Below are 13,698 nucleotides of genomic sequence, written 5' to 3' on the forward strand. Positions count from 1 at the left end.
GATTGCAGTTGATCTCATCTTAGCCTTAACTCCACTTTCCTGCCTGTTCTCCATAACCCTTCAACCTATCGCTAATTAAAACTCTATCTCTTCCTTACATTTGCTGAATGCCCAGCTCTGGTTAGTGAATTTTACAGATTCACGTCCCTTTGAGATAAATAATTTCTTTTCATCTCTGTTTTAAGTCTGTTACCACATATTCGAAAACTATGACCTCTCGTCTTAGACTGCCCCATGAGGAAACATTTTTACTTCTACATTTGTCAATCTCCTTTTGTATCTTTGTACCTCAATTAGATTTCTCCTCATTCTTCTAACCTCCAGACAATATAGGGCTAAACTTCTCAAACTCTCCTTATAAGACAAACCCCTCATCTCTAGAATCAATCGAGTGAACATCTTCTGAATGGCAATTAGGCAAATTATCCTAATATAGCATGTTCTGCTTTTATACTGAATCCTGTGTGGTTTCACACATCAATCTTCCTGTTGCACATGAACAACTGGCAAACGAGTGTGAACACTGTGCAGCAAGCAAAATGCCATATTAGTGGTTTCAGATGTGTGCGGCTTATGCCAGGTCTGAAAAAACTGCAACAAATAAAGTTTGCTGAATAAAATATTTCTGGGATCAATTATTTTATTAAAATTTACATTGGTGATATTTGCAGAATGTGAATTGCATTGCAACTTACACCAAACATTCCAATGTTTGTTACCTTTCTCTTGATTATCATTCATTGAGTTTCCAACCTTTTCAAACCAATTGAAAATAAGATTGTTTTTGACCATCTTATGCTTCTCCAATATTTTTTATGCTCATGAGATACCAATGTCTTGGCTGGGCCGTTAGTTATCCCCCATCTCTGTTCAAGAGAAGATGGTATTGAGTTGTCTTTTTGAATTGCTGCAGTCCATGTGGTGCAAATAAACCCACAATGCTTTTGGGAAGGGAGATCCAGAATCTCACTTAGTGATTGTGAAGGAATGGCAATATACTTGCAAGTCAGCTGCACGTATTCTTCTAAGTGGTAGATGCTGAGGGTTTGGAAGGTGCTATCAGTGCAGCATTGGTGAATTATTGAAGTGGATATTGTAAATGCTACATGCTGCTGCTATATATTGCATGCTCATTGCACTGAAGGCATGCAAGTAGTTCTGTGTTATAGCTTTATTCTCGGCATGCTTGATGCTGTTCCTCATATGCCTACCACTTTTTGAACTAGGGTTAATCTCCCAGCTTGATGGTAATGGCAGAGTAAGGGATATGCCAGGCCATAAGGTTATAGATTTGGATTGAATGCAATTTTGCTAATGCCACACTGTGCCTCATTGATGTCCAGCTTTGACTTGCGACATCTGTTCAAAGTCTGTTGCATTTATCATGTTGATAGTGTCGCACAACACAATAATCAATGTGAAGACAGGACTTCAACTTGACAAAAACAATGTGGAGGTCACCTTATCAATACAATCGTGGGCAGATGCATCTGCAACATGTAGATTGGTGAGGGTGAAGTCAAAAATGTTTTTCCCCTTTCGCCTGCTGCAGATTCAGTCCAGCACCTTTATCCTTAATGACCTGGCCAACTTGGTTAGTATCTGGATCAGTGGTGCTGGAAGAGCACAGCAGTTCAGGCAGCATCCGAGGAGCTTCAAAATCGACGTTTCGGGCAAAAGCCCTTCATCAGGAATAAAGGCAGTGAGCCTGAAGCATGGAGAGATAAGCTAGGGGAGGGTGGGGGTGGGGAGAGAGTAGCATAGAGTACAATGGGTGAGTAGGGGAGGAGATGAAAGTGATAGGTCAGGGAGGGGAGGGTGGAGTGGATAGGTGGAAAAGGAGCTAGGCAGGTCGGACAAGTCCAGACAAGTCATGGGGATAGTGCTGAGCTGGAAGTTTGAAACTAGGATGAGATGGGGAAGGGGAAATGAGGAAGCTGTTGAAGTCCACATTGATGCACTGGGGTTGAAGTGTTCCGAGGCGGAAGATGAGGTGTTCTTCCTCAGGCATCTGGTGGTGAGGGAGTGGTGGTGAAGGAGGCCCAGGACCTCCATGTCCTCGGCAGAGTGGGAGTGGGAGTTGAAATGTTGGGCCACGGGGTAGTGTGGTTGATTGGTGCGGGTATTTCGGAGATGTTCCCTAAAGCGCTCTGCTAGGAGGCACCCAGTCTCCCCAATGTAGAGGAGACCACATCGGGAGCAGCAGATACAATAAATGATATTAGTGGATGTGCAGGTAAAACTTTGATGGATGTGGAAGGCTCCTTTAGGGCCTTGGATAGAGGTGAGGGAGGAGGTGTGGGCACAGGGTTTACAGTTCCTGCGGTGGCAGGGGAAAGTGCCAGGATGGGAGGGTGGATCGTAGGGGGGCGTGGACCTGACCAGGTAGTCACGGAGGGAACGGTCTTTGCGGAAGGCGGAAAGGGGTGGGGAGGGAAATATATCCCTGGTGGTGTGGTCTTTTTGGAGGTGGCGGAAATGTCGGCGGATGATTTGGTTTATGCAAAGGTTTGTAGGGTGGAAGGTGAGCACCAGGGGCGTTCTGTCCTTGTTACGGTTGGAGGGGTGGGGGTCTGAGGGCGGAGGTGCGGGATGTGGACGTGATGCGTTGGAGGGCATCTTTAACCACGTGGGAAGGGAAATTGCGGTCTCTAAAGAAGGAGGCCATCTGGTGTGTTCTATGGTGGAACTGGTCCTCCTGGGAGCGGAGGAATTGGGAATACGGGATGGCATTTTTGCTAGAGATAGGGTGGGAAGAGGTGTAATCCAGGTAGCTGTGGGAGTCGGTGGGTTTGTAAAAAATGTCAGTGTCAAGTCGGTCATCACTAATGGAGATGGAGAGGTCCAGGAAGGGGAGGGAGATGTCAGAGATGGTCCAGGTAAATTTAAGGTCAGGGTGGAATGTGTTGGTGAAGTTGATGAATTGCTCAACCTCCTTGCGGGAGCACGAGGTGGCGCCAATGCAGTCATCAATGTAGCGGAGGAAGAGGTGGGGAGTGGTGCCGGTGTAATTACAGAAGATCAACTGTTCTACGTAGCCAACAAAGAGACAGGCATAGCTGGGGCCCATGTGTGTGCCCATGGCTACCCCTTTGGTCTGGAGGAAGTGGGAGGATTCAAAGGAGAAATTGTTAAGGGTGAGGACCAGTTCGGCCAAATGAATGAGAGTGTCGGTGGACGGGTACTGTTGGGGATGTCTGGAGAGGAAAAAACGGAGGGCTTGGAGGCCCTGGTCATGGCAGATGGAGGTGTAGAGAGATTGGATATCCATGGTGAAGATGAGGCCTTGGGGGCTGGGGAAACGGAAGTCCTGGAGGAGGTGGAGGGCGTGGGTGGTGTCTCGAACAAATGTGGGGAGTTTCTGGACTGGGGGGATAGGACAGTGTCGAGGTAGGTAGAGATGAGTTCAGTGGGGCAGGAGCATGCTGAGACAATGGGTCGGCCAGGGTGGTCAGGCTTGTGGATCTTGGGAAGGAGGTAGAACTGGGCAGTGCGGGGTTCCCGGACTATGAGGTTGGAAGCTGTGGGTGGGAGATCTCCTGAGGTGATGAGGTTCTGTATGGTCTGGGAGATGATGGTTTGGTGATGGGGGGTGGGGTCATGGTCGAGGGGGCAGTAGGAAGAGGTGTCCTCGAGTTGGCGTTTGGCTTCAGCGGTGTAGAGGTCAGTGTGCCAGACTACCACTGTGCCCCCTTTATCCGCTGGCTTAATGGTGAGGTTGGGATTGGAGCAGAGGGATTGGAGGGCTGCGCGTTGTGAGGGTGAGAGGTTAGAGTGGGGGAGGGGGTAGACAGGTTGAGGCGGTTAATGTCCCGGCGGCAGTTGGAATTGAAGAGGCCGAGGGCAGGTAATAGGCCAGCGCGGGGTGTCCAGGTGGATGCAGTGTGTTGGAGGTGGGCGAAGGGGTCCTCGGAAGGTGGGCGGGAGTCCTGATTGTGAAAGTAAGCTCGGAGGCGGAGGCGACGGAAGAATTGTTTGACGTCATGGCGTGTATTAAATTCATTGATGCATGGACGGAGGGGGATGAAGGTGAGTCCTTTGCTGAGGACTGATCGTTCGTCCTCAGTGAGGGGGAGGTCTGGAGGAATGGTGAAAACTCGGCAGGGCTGGGAGCTGGGATCTGGTGTGGAGCTGGGAGTGAGGTCGGAGCCAGTACCTGGAGCGGGTGTGATGGTGGGGGGAATGAAGGTGGAGTCATGAGGAGGGGTAGTGTTCCCCTCGGGGTCCTGGGGGGGTGGGGATAGTGGCAGTGGGGTCTGTGGGGGGCGTGTCAGCAGAATGCAGGTAAGTGGCGCTGGTGGGGGCGGAAGTGGTGGCAGACACGGCAGTAGGGGTGGCAGAAGTCACTGAGCGTGTGGCATCAGCGATGATGTGAGGGCTGGAAGTGGCTGTGGGAGTGGCCATGATGGGGGCGGAAGTGACATCATCAATCAGCGTGGGGTTGGTAGCTGCATCAGCCGCATGGCTAATGGCGTTTCCGAGGCCAGGGGAATCTTCTGGAATGTTTGAGGAGCGCTGGTTATGGAGGTGGGTAGATAAAAGTTTGTTGTACTTACAGTTTTTGATGTTTGAGATGGAGTTGAAATACTGTTTGTTGAGAGTATGAATTCTCCTGAGGATGGAGTACAGAGTGGGTCCTTTGCAATTCTGAGAGAGTGTGGCCCTCAGCTGAGGCAGGGCAGACTGTAGAGAGGTTAGGTGCCGGCGCATTGCTGCAAGCGTGGAGCAGAGGATCTTGAAGGAGAACTGTTGCTGGTGTTTTTGAATCTGTGGTCTGTACTCTTCATCCTGTTTGGTCCGAACTCTGCTGGTTTAAAGGTGGTCCGGAGTCCGTGTGGTATGAGTTGGTTACGGAGGCAGGCACTGAGGAAGCAAATGTGGCTATGGTACCGAGTTTGTTTCACCACATGGTTGAAGAGCTTCAGGGCAGAGGAAATGACCTGGGAGTTGCAGTGGAAGAAGGACTCCCTGAGATTCTTGTAGAGAGAGGAGGAAAACTTCTTCAAGGCAGGCATCCTTGCAAGAGGATTCGCAGTAGGGTTAAAATCAACGAGGTAAAAACAATGACTGCAGATGCTGGACCTTGGTTAGTAGCAATGCTACTGAGCCACTATCGCAGGTAGGCATTGAACTTACCCAGTCAGAATGCTTCTTTGCCAACCCCATGGCTTCCTTCCAGTGTTGTTCAATGAAGAATATAGGTTTATTACCAGAGAAGGTGGGGTGTTTTTACAAAATTACAGTGCAGAAATTAAATTATGCTTTTTAAAGAGGGGAAAGAGTGAACTTTCAACAGTTTATAACCTTGCAGAATTAATAACTCAGTCCCATCGATTTCAAAGTAAATAATAGTACTGAGATAAATGAGAAGGTTTTCTTAAAAAGCGAATTGCATTTGTTTCGATTCCATGCAGTTTGGAAAGCTTTTTTTAATGGGGTAATTTTCAGTCCTCAAAAATCCTTGGTAATCTTTGTTTCTGGAGTGCAGCATTGGCAAATCCAATTTAGTTATTTTCATACTGGGATACATGTCATTTCTGCTGACTCTCAAAATTTATATATTATGATGAGAATAAATTTTCTTCACCCAGAGAATGGTAAATCTGTGGAATTCTCTGCCACAAAACATGGTTGAGGCCATAATGTTGAATGTTTTCATGAAGAGGTTAGATGTCATTCTATGGCTATGAGGAAAACGTGGGAGCAGGGTACTGAGTAGGATAGTCTGTGATCATATTAAAAGATAGAAACAGTATTGAAGGGCAGAATGGCCTTGTCTTGCTGTTAATGTATATGTTTCTATGTCAAGATTCCAAATCCATTGATGGGCCTTTCTGGATACTGTGGAAGATTTAAACTCACTTTGGCGAATGTCAGTAGTTTTGATGTGTTAAAATCCTATGAATTACATTTGTTATGCAGTTGTGTGTCTTAGAGTACAGCAACTTAGGGCAGACATTATTGGCTGGATGTAAATTTAAGACCCAAACAAGAGTGCCCTGGAGCCCGAGAGTACCATGGGCAGACTAAATTATTGGAGAATGGGCTTGACTGTCTGTCAGTGGAAGGAAGTGCCTCTGGAGATACCAAAGAGTCAAACTGAATGGCAGTCTCCATAACCTTGACAATGCTGGAGCTGGACAAAAAGAAACCCAAAAGAATTGCAGAAGCTAGAAATCTGTAAATAAAACAGAAATTGCTGGAAAATCTGAGCAGGTCTGGCGGTATCAATGGAGAGATATCAACGTTAAATGTTTAGGTTCCAGTGATCAGTCTTCAAAGCTGATGGTTGTTAGGAAAAGGATGGATGTTATTCAGAACATGGGGTGTGGGGGAGTAAATTAAAGGCGATAATAGAGCCCAAAAAGAGAAAAATACAGTTGGATAGTGGTTAAAAGTCAGTCTGGGAGAATGAATAGCTGATAATGGGTGGTGTGTGGTAGCAGTTTTTGTAATGACAAGGCCTGGTGTGTGGGGATGGGGAAACCATGTGGAAAAATGTTCAAGTCCTGAAATTGATGAATTCAATATTAAGTCTAAAAGACTGCAGGGTTCCCAAGCAGAAAATGAGGTGCAGTTTTTCCAGCTTCAGTGAGTGAGCTTAAGACAGACATGTTGGCCAGAGAGCATAGTGGTGTATTGAAGTGGCCCGGGAAGCTCAGGGTCTTTTCTGATAACAGAATGTATGTGCTTCATTTTTCCAATGGTGGGAGACCTGGAGTTCATTGAATATTGGATATCAGTCCTTAGACGGTTCAGTGGATCTCCACAACTCAGTAATTAAGAGGAATTAGGCATGGAGGATTTGGAAACCTTGGAAAGAGGTATGGGGGAGGAGAGGAAGGAAAGGGAGGTACCAACATTTGACGTGGGGGTCGTCATGAACCCAGGGCACCCTTTGAAGATAGCACCTTTCCCTTCTGTGTTCTTAAAACGTGTTAAAGTCAAAGGGCTTCCTATTCCCACCCACCATCATGTTATAGATGTTCTGATACATCTCCGGCCAGGTAGGACTTGAGCCTACACATCCTGCCTCAGAGGTTTGACATGGAGACAAACAGCCAAACCAAATCAGCCTTTCTATCTCTGTATTCGCAACACTGAAAAAATCAAACTGTTGCAGACCCCCAGTATTAGTCTCGTGGTTCCGAACCAGACTTGTGATAACCAATCCAGGCTTTGTGAATTTTAATTCCAGACACCAGTTTTGCATTTTTTTTTGTATTGTGTATTTAAGGCAAAAAATGTAAAACTGGTGTCTGGAATTAAAATACATTATTTATTAAATACACAATAACCTGAGCAGAGGAAAAATTAAACAACAAGTTAAACTGATCAATGACTATGCTTGAAATCCAAAGCGTTTGTTTTAAGTCCCCATTCACACAAAAGCAGTTAAGGCATAAGCAAAAGGAAATAAATAAACTGGCCAGATTACTTCAATGGCTTTCATGATGTGGTGTTTCACAGACATAGATGTGGACTGTTTGGTTGATTTTCTGAAATGTTGATCAGGGTCACCTTTGTAGATCACCCAAGTAAAGGCAGCAATACTTCTACTCAGCTTTCTATTCTCTGGACTTCTGGAAACTGTTTTGGTAGATTAGGCAGACCATTCTGGTTCCATCCTGATAGACTAATCATCTCTTCCTGAGGTTTCAATTACTATTCAACAACCTCCATCTGATTGAACATAGGGTTTCTTCCAGAATTACCAGAACCAATGATGCTCTTCCTGGGAGTGTCACTGTGTCTGCAGGAATCCCTTTAATAAAGCGTCAGTCTGCAATCACCCTCCAGACCTGGCCTCACAAACAAATAAAGCAGTTTGTTCTGTTCTTTTCCTTTCCCCACTAGCTGTCTCAAACTTCACAAGTCACTTCCAGCTCACAATTCCTAATTTATCACTCTAAATCAAAATTGATAAAAGAATGAAAATATAAATAATGAAGAATCAGCAAGGATTCAAACATTAAGTACACTGAGCCCTCCGCGCCAATTTGTAGCTCAATTGACTTAATTATTTATTAAATATGATGATGGGCTTAAGTTCTAATGCTCACTCACACTGTATCATAAGGCTGATCTTAGGAGAGGATGGGATGGTGGTGGGTTGAGCACATACCCTATTTTGCATATCCCCAACAAAGCCCATCTGAGTTGTATGTAGTATTCAGTCCCTCAGCTGGAATCTGGTGCTATTGCTAATTGTAAACTTCGAGGCAGTGAGGGAAATTTCTTGGGTGTGATGGTGGTGTACTTGAACACAACTGCTTTCACACTCCCAACATGATTAAGGTCTGTATGGAACCGACCATGATCAACCATTCTGCCCCACAATTCTGCTAATTGACGCTGTTATGTTGTCAACTAATGACCTGCTATTTTGCCATTATTGGGAACCATCCAGCTGCAATGTGCATGGCAGTTAAACCTTGTGACCAGCTTGTCATAACCTGATCAATATGAATGTCAAGACGTGGTGTGGACCTCAGAATCACCACCCTTCCCTTGCTGCCACTCCCTATCCTGTTGTATTATGAGATTTATTCCATCCCATACCTGTCAGTACCTTTGAGATCATTGAATGATACTATGAAATGTTACACTCTAGATAATCCTTACATTCTGTTTAAAAAGGTATCCATCTCCCTCAGTCACTGTTTTTCATGGAGTCAATGCAATGTTTTCAGTCAGTTAGCAATTATGTAATCTACAGTAACATTGGTAAGCACAGAACTCAGGCTATGTCTGTCAATATTTAATGTTATATATAGTTTGTGTTCAAGATATAGTTTGATATTTTGATTTCAAATGTGGTCAAGTGACCATGTGCCCAAAAGTGGACATTTTAAATTGACCACAGCAGGAGTAATCAGAAAATTGTCCAAGCTACAATAAACACAGACAGCAGCTATTAGTTGCACAGAACAGTGGAAATGAAGATCAAAGAGGTTACAAAGGTTCAAAGGGAACCACTTACAACCAGCCCAAGTGATGTATTTTGAAGAAGTGTCAATCATACATTCTGGCATCTTAACTGCCTGAGTATGTGCACTTTACACCTCCCAGCATGGCAACAGTGAAGAATGTTGCCGTGACCCCACTGGATGACTTGAACCGAAGTCATGATTCCATTGGCCAAAGACCATAGAATATTACAGAAAGTCCAGTATGGGGGGAGGGGGGGGAATTAAAACATACACCTGGAAGTCAGCCCCTCGATGAAGACTCAATAAAGACTTGACCTAGTCCAACAGCAGAGTTTTCACCACATGGAGAGAGAGAGAGAAGATCTGCTCTGACCTCTGCAAGACCCAATTTCATGGAGGAGAGCCAGCTCTATGAGATTACAATGGCCCATCTCAAATATGAGGATCATGGTGGGTAATATCCTTTCTAGACAGATAAACCTAGATAGAGAGTAAATATTGTGGGAATTTGAGAAATGCCTTGATGATGGTTTTTAATGAGCAATATTTTGTTAGCAAAGTCAAATTGAACCACAAACCAAGTTCTGTGTTCCTTAGTCTGTCTCACAGACAAGAACACTTGGTAAAGTGTTTTTAATATGTAAACTGGTTAAAGTGTCCAAACATGAACAATGCAAAATAGAGGTAGGTGGATGTAGATTAGTTCTATGGAAGTAATGTTTTCAAACAATTCAGAATGAAAATTATAATAATAATCCAAGTGCATCAATTCCAAGAAAGCATGCAATTGTAGTCAAATACCTTGCAGGACCCCTGGAAGTATCAATAGAGAAATCTTTTACGTAGCTGAGTTTAAGACAGCTGGAGAAAGCACATCCAGGCCATGAGTTCAGTTCAGAATGGAAGGTGCAAATTCTCTGTCCAGATGAGTAAGGAGCTGAGTTCAAAGGGAAAAGCGTTCCTCTGAGCAGGAGGATCAGGCATTTAGTTCAGGGGAACCAGCTATTATAACCAATATGTCTAAATTTCATGTTATTAGAACTGAAAACTTTTCAGTCATCAGAATTCTCAAAGGTCCTTGCCACTGGACTCCGAAAGAAATTTAAAAATTGCCTCCATGAATCAAGAAAAAAAAAGAACTTGAACTCAGTTAAGCATAAACTTAAAAAGTTGAAAGAGGAGTTAAATTTCTCTGGAATTGAGAATCTGTAAAAGGGTAGAGTTGTGAAATAGGTTAACATTTCATTTTTTAATGTGTTAATTTGTTTCTAACTGTTTTTTATCTTTGTTTTACTCCTGTGATAAAAATAGAAATAAAATTTTGTTCTGTTTGGAATGCAACTCCAAACTTTCATGGGAATATATTACAGGAACTGAATAACATAGTAATCAAGTGTAAAAATGAAATATGGGATGGAATCTTATCAGGTTCTGAATGAGATGGGCTATGGTAGGATGAATGGTAGAATCAGGCAAGATGTTAGTGAGCCCAAACTTGATGCTGAGATCATCTGACCACAACTTGTATGCCTTTCCCAAGCGATTTGGTGAAGTTCTCACTTGGCAGCTACAATTTAGCATTAGAGGCAACCACTGCTTGTTAAATACCTTGTTAACAGCCCAACTCACCAAAGGTAAAAATCTTACCAAACTCTCCATACAAACTACTCATTCGGAAATCTTAACATGTAAACCAGAGTGGGTTCTGCTGGCTCCAAAAGAGCTCCATGTTGGACAGCAGGCACGAAGATCCCAGGCAAACTCCATGGACGTCAATCACATGCTTCCCATATCTCCATTAGCATCCCATGTGTCAGCTATTATGAACAGACATGGCACGTCCACTTACAAAATGGTTCTGTGCATCACTGCGGTACTGGCAATTATCTTTGTAATGCTGCTGCAAGGACACTGTATGCACATGGACATGTACTCAGCTCATGGTCTGGACATGCTGCATCTCGCCCTTGTTTGCTTGGTATCATATCACTCAATTGTGATCAGACTTCCTGATGCTTACAGAATGCCTGTAAGACCATGCTTTGTCTTGTCTATTTGTACTTTGTCTCTTTAGCCAGAGATACTAGACTCACAGTGCTGCTATGTCTGTAGGCTTTAGTTAAGTCAAAGGGAATAACCTTCAGACAGTGTCCAGGCTAGTAAGTCAAGGACAGCATCTGGTACCAAGTCCAATGGCTTAGACACAGTCAATCAGCTATCTGATCCAGTCAGAGACAAGATCCCCTTTGTATAAATGGTGAGCAGCCAAATGTTTGGAAGCTCACTTGGCTCTAGGTTTAATTCTTATTCTATCACATTTTGCTCTTGAAACTAGAGCGGGGAGGTACTGAGAGAGACGAAGGTGAATGACAAAGCTCTTTCTTTGGTAATAGATGGGCAGTACCTGCAGTTGTGGCAAAAGGATTCTGAGTAATACAAGATGGAGGATGGGAAAAATTTCTGGCTGTAACAGCTGCTCCTTTTTTCAGGTATTTTAGGTGTTGGAGGTGATTTCCTCGAATTCCAGAGCAACAATTACTGTTTTATATGCTGTTGCATTGGAAATGAAAAAGTCAAAACAACAGTACTTTTAAAAGAGAGAAGAACAGACAAAGGAAGCACATGGTGAGGTCAGTGCAGGAGAGAGAGAGAGAGAGAGAAAGAAACTGACACCAGACTGTACCTGCACACTTACTGCCTTTGCTGTTTGAATTCATGTATCGCTGGATATTGGAATGCATCTGGGAAAATTAAAAAACAATGAAATTCACAACTGATCTTGGAAGAACTGTTTGGATGAATTCACAGCTCAGAATAAGGTAAGTGAATAGTTTTTGAGTGTGGCCTACAGAATGTCTGCAGTAGTGAGTAGAGTGGGTTCTTTCTTGATTATATATTTTTTGAGATATGTCTCTTAGTAAACTTAAAATATGAGCCATAAATATTCATTTAACCTGGTGCAGTGTTTTGGAGAGGAATAAGACAGTGCTATTTTCTGGTTCTGCAGACTGTGAAGGAGCAAAGATGGCCTTTAGTAGAGTGACATGCACTTCTTCTCAGATGTGGGAGTTTAAGGAGAGTTTACTGGATACTGTGGATTATATCTGCAATAAATGCTGTTGGTTGCGAATCCTGTCAGATCGAATGGATCAGTTGGAGAGACAGTTAAGGGAATAAGGAATTTGCAACAGCAACAGTATGTGATGGATGGCAGTTATAGGAGAGGGGAAAAGTTGCAGATAGGGGCATTAACTCCAGGAAAGGTAAGAGAGGTAGGCAGTTAGTGCAGGAGTCTTCTGTGGCTATCCCCATTTCAAATAAATATGCTGTTTTGGAAAATGTAGGGGGTGATGGATTCTGAGGGAAATGTAGCATGAACAGCCAAGTTTCTGGTATTGAGACCGACTCTAATTCAATGAGGGGTACGTCGGGTTCCAAGAGATCAATTGTGTTAGGGGACTCTTTAGTCCGAGGTACAGACAGACGTTCTGTGGCTAGCAGCAAAAAATCAGAATGGTGTGTTGCTTCCCTGGTGCCCGGATAAAGATGTCTCAGAGAGGGTGCAGAATGTTCTCAAGGGGGAAAGGGGCCAGCAAGAGATCATTGTCTACATTGGAACCAAAGACATAGGAAGGGAAAAGGTTGAGATTCTGAAGGGAGATTACAGAGAGTTAGGCAGGAATTTAAAAAGGAGGTCCTTGAGAGTGGTAATATCTCCCAGTGCTAGGAGATAGTGAGGGCAGGAATAGAGGATTAAGCAGATGAATGCATGGCTGAGGAGCTGGTGTATGGGAGAAGGATTGACATGTTTAGATCATTGGAATCTCTTTTGGGGTAGAGGTGACCTGTACAAGAAGGAAGGATTCCAACAAAATTGGAAGGGAACTAATATACTGGCAGAGAGATTTGTCAGAGCTGCTCAGGAGGATTTAAACTAGTAAGGTGAGGGTGTGGGAGCCAGGGAGATAGTGAGGAAAGAGATCAATCTGAGACGGGTACAGTTGAGAACAGAAGTGAGTCAAACAGTCAGGGCAGGCAGGGACAAGGTAGGACTAATAAATTAAACTGCATTTATTTCAATGCAAGGGGCCCAACAGGGAAGGCAGATGAACTCAGGGCATGGTTAGGAACATGGGACTGGGATATCATAGCTATTACAGAAACATGGTTCAGGGATGAACAGGACTGACAGCTTAATGTTCCAGGATACAAATGCTACAGGAAGGATAGAAAGGGAGGCAAGAGAGGAGGGAGGGGGAGTGGCATTTTTGATAAGGGATGGCATTACAGCTGTGCTGAGGGAGGATATTCCCAGAAATACATCCAGGGATGTAGTTTTGGTGGAACTGAGAAATAAGAAAGGGATGATCACCTTATTGGGATTGTATTATAGACGCCCTAATTGTCAGAGGAAAATTGAGAAACAAAATTGTAAGGAGATCTCAGCTATCTGTAAGAATAATAGGGTGGTTATGGTAGGGACTTTGACTTTCCAAACATAGACTGGGACTGCCAGAGTGTTAAGGGTTTAGATGGAGAGGAATTTAAGTGTGTACAAGAAAAAATTCTGATTCAGTGTGTGGATTTACTTACTAGAGAAGGTGCAAAACTTGACCTACTCTTGGGAAATAAGGCAGGGCAGGTGACTGAGGTGTCAGTGGGGGAGCACTTTGGGGCCAGCGACCATAATTCTATTAGTTTTAAAATAGTGATGGAAAAGGATAGACCAGAACTAAAAGTTGAAGTTCTAAATTGGAGAAAGGCC

At 44.0% G+C, this 13,698-nt stretch overlaps 1 protein-coding gene across 9 annotated transcripts in view; it reads left to right on the forward strand.

Moving 5' to 3' along the window:
- Positions 1-13,698, forward strand: part of tenm4 (teneurin transmembrane protein 4) — a 2,250,110-nt gene that overhangs the window by 170,300 nt on the left and 2,066,112 nt on the right. The window lies entirely within an intron of this gene.

Source organism: Chiloscyllium plagiosum, unplaced genomic scaffold (genome assembly GCF_037043375.1).
Source record: "Chiloscyllium plagiosum isolate Xiang-an unplaced genomic scaffold, Cpla_swu_hap1 HiC_scaffold_6, whole genome shotgun sequence".
In the NCBI taxonomy this organism is placed as follows: domain Eukaryota; kingdom Metazoa; phylum Chordata; class Chondrichthyes; order Orectolobiformes; family Hemiscylliidae; genus Chiloscyllium; species Chiloscyllium plagiosum.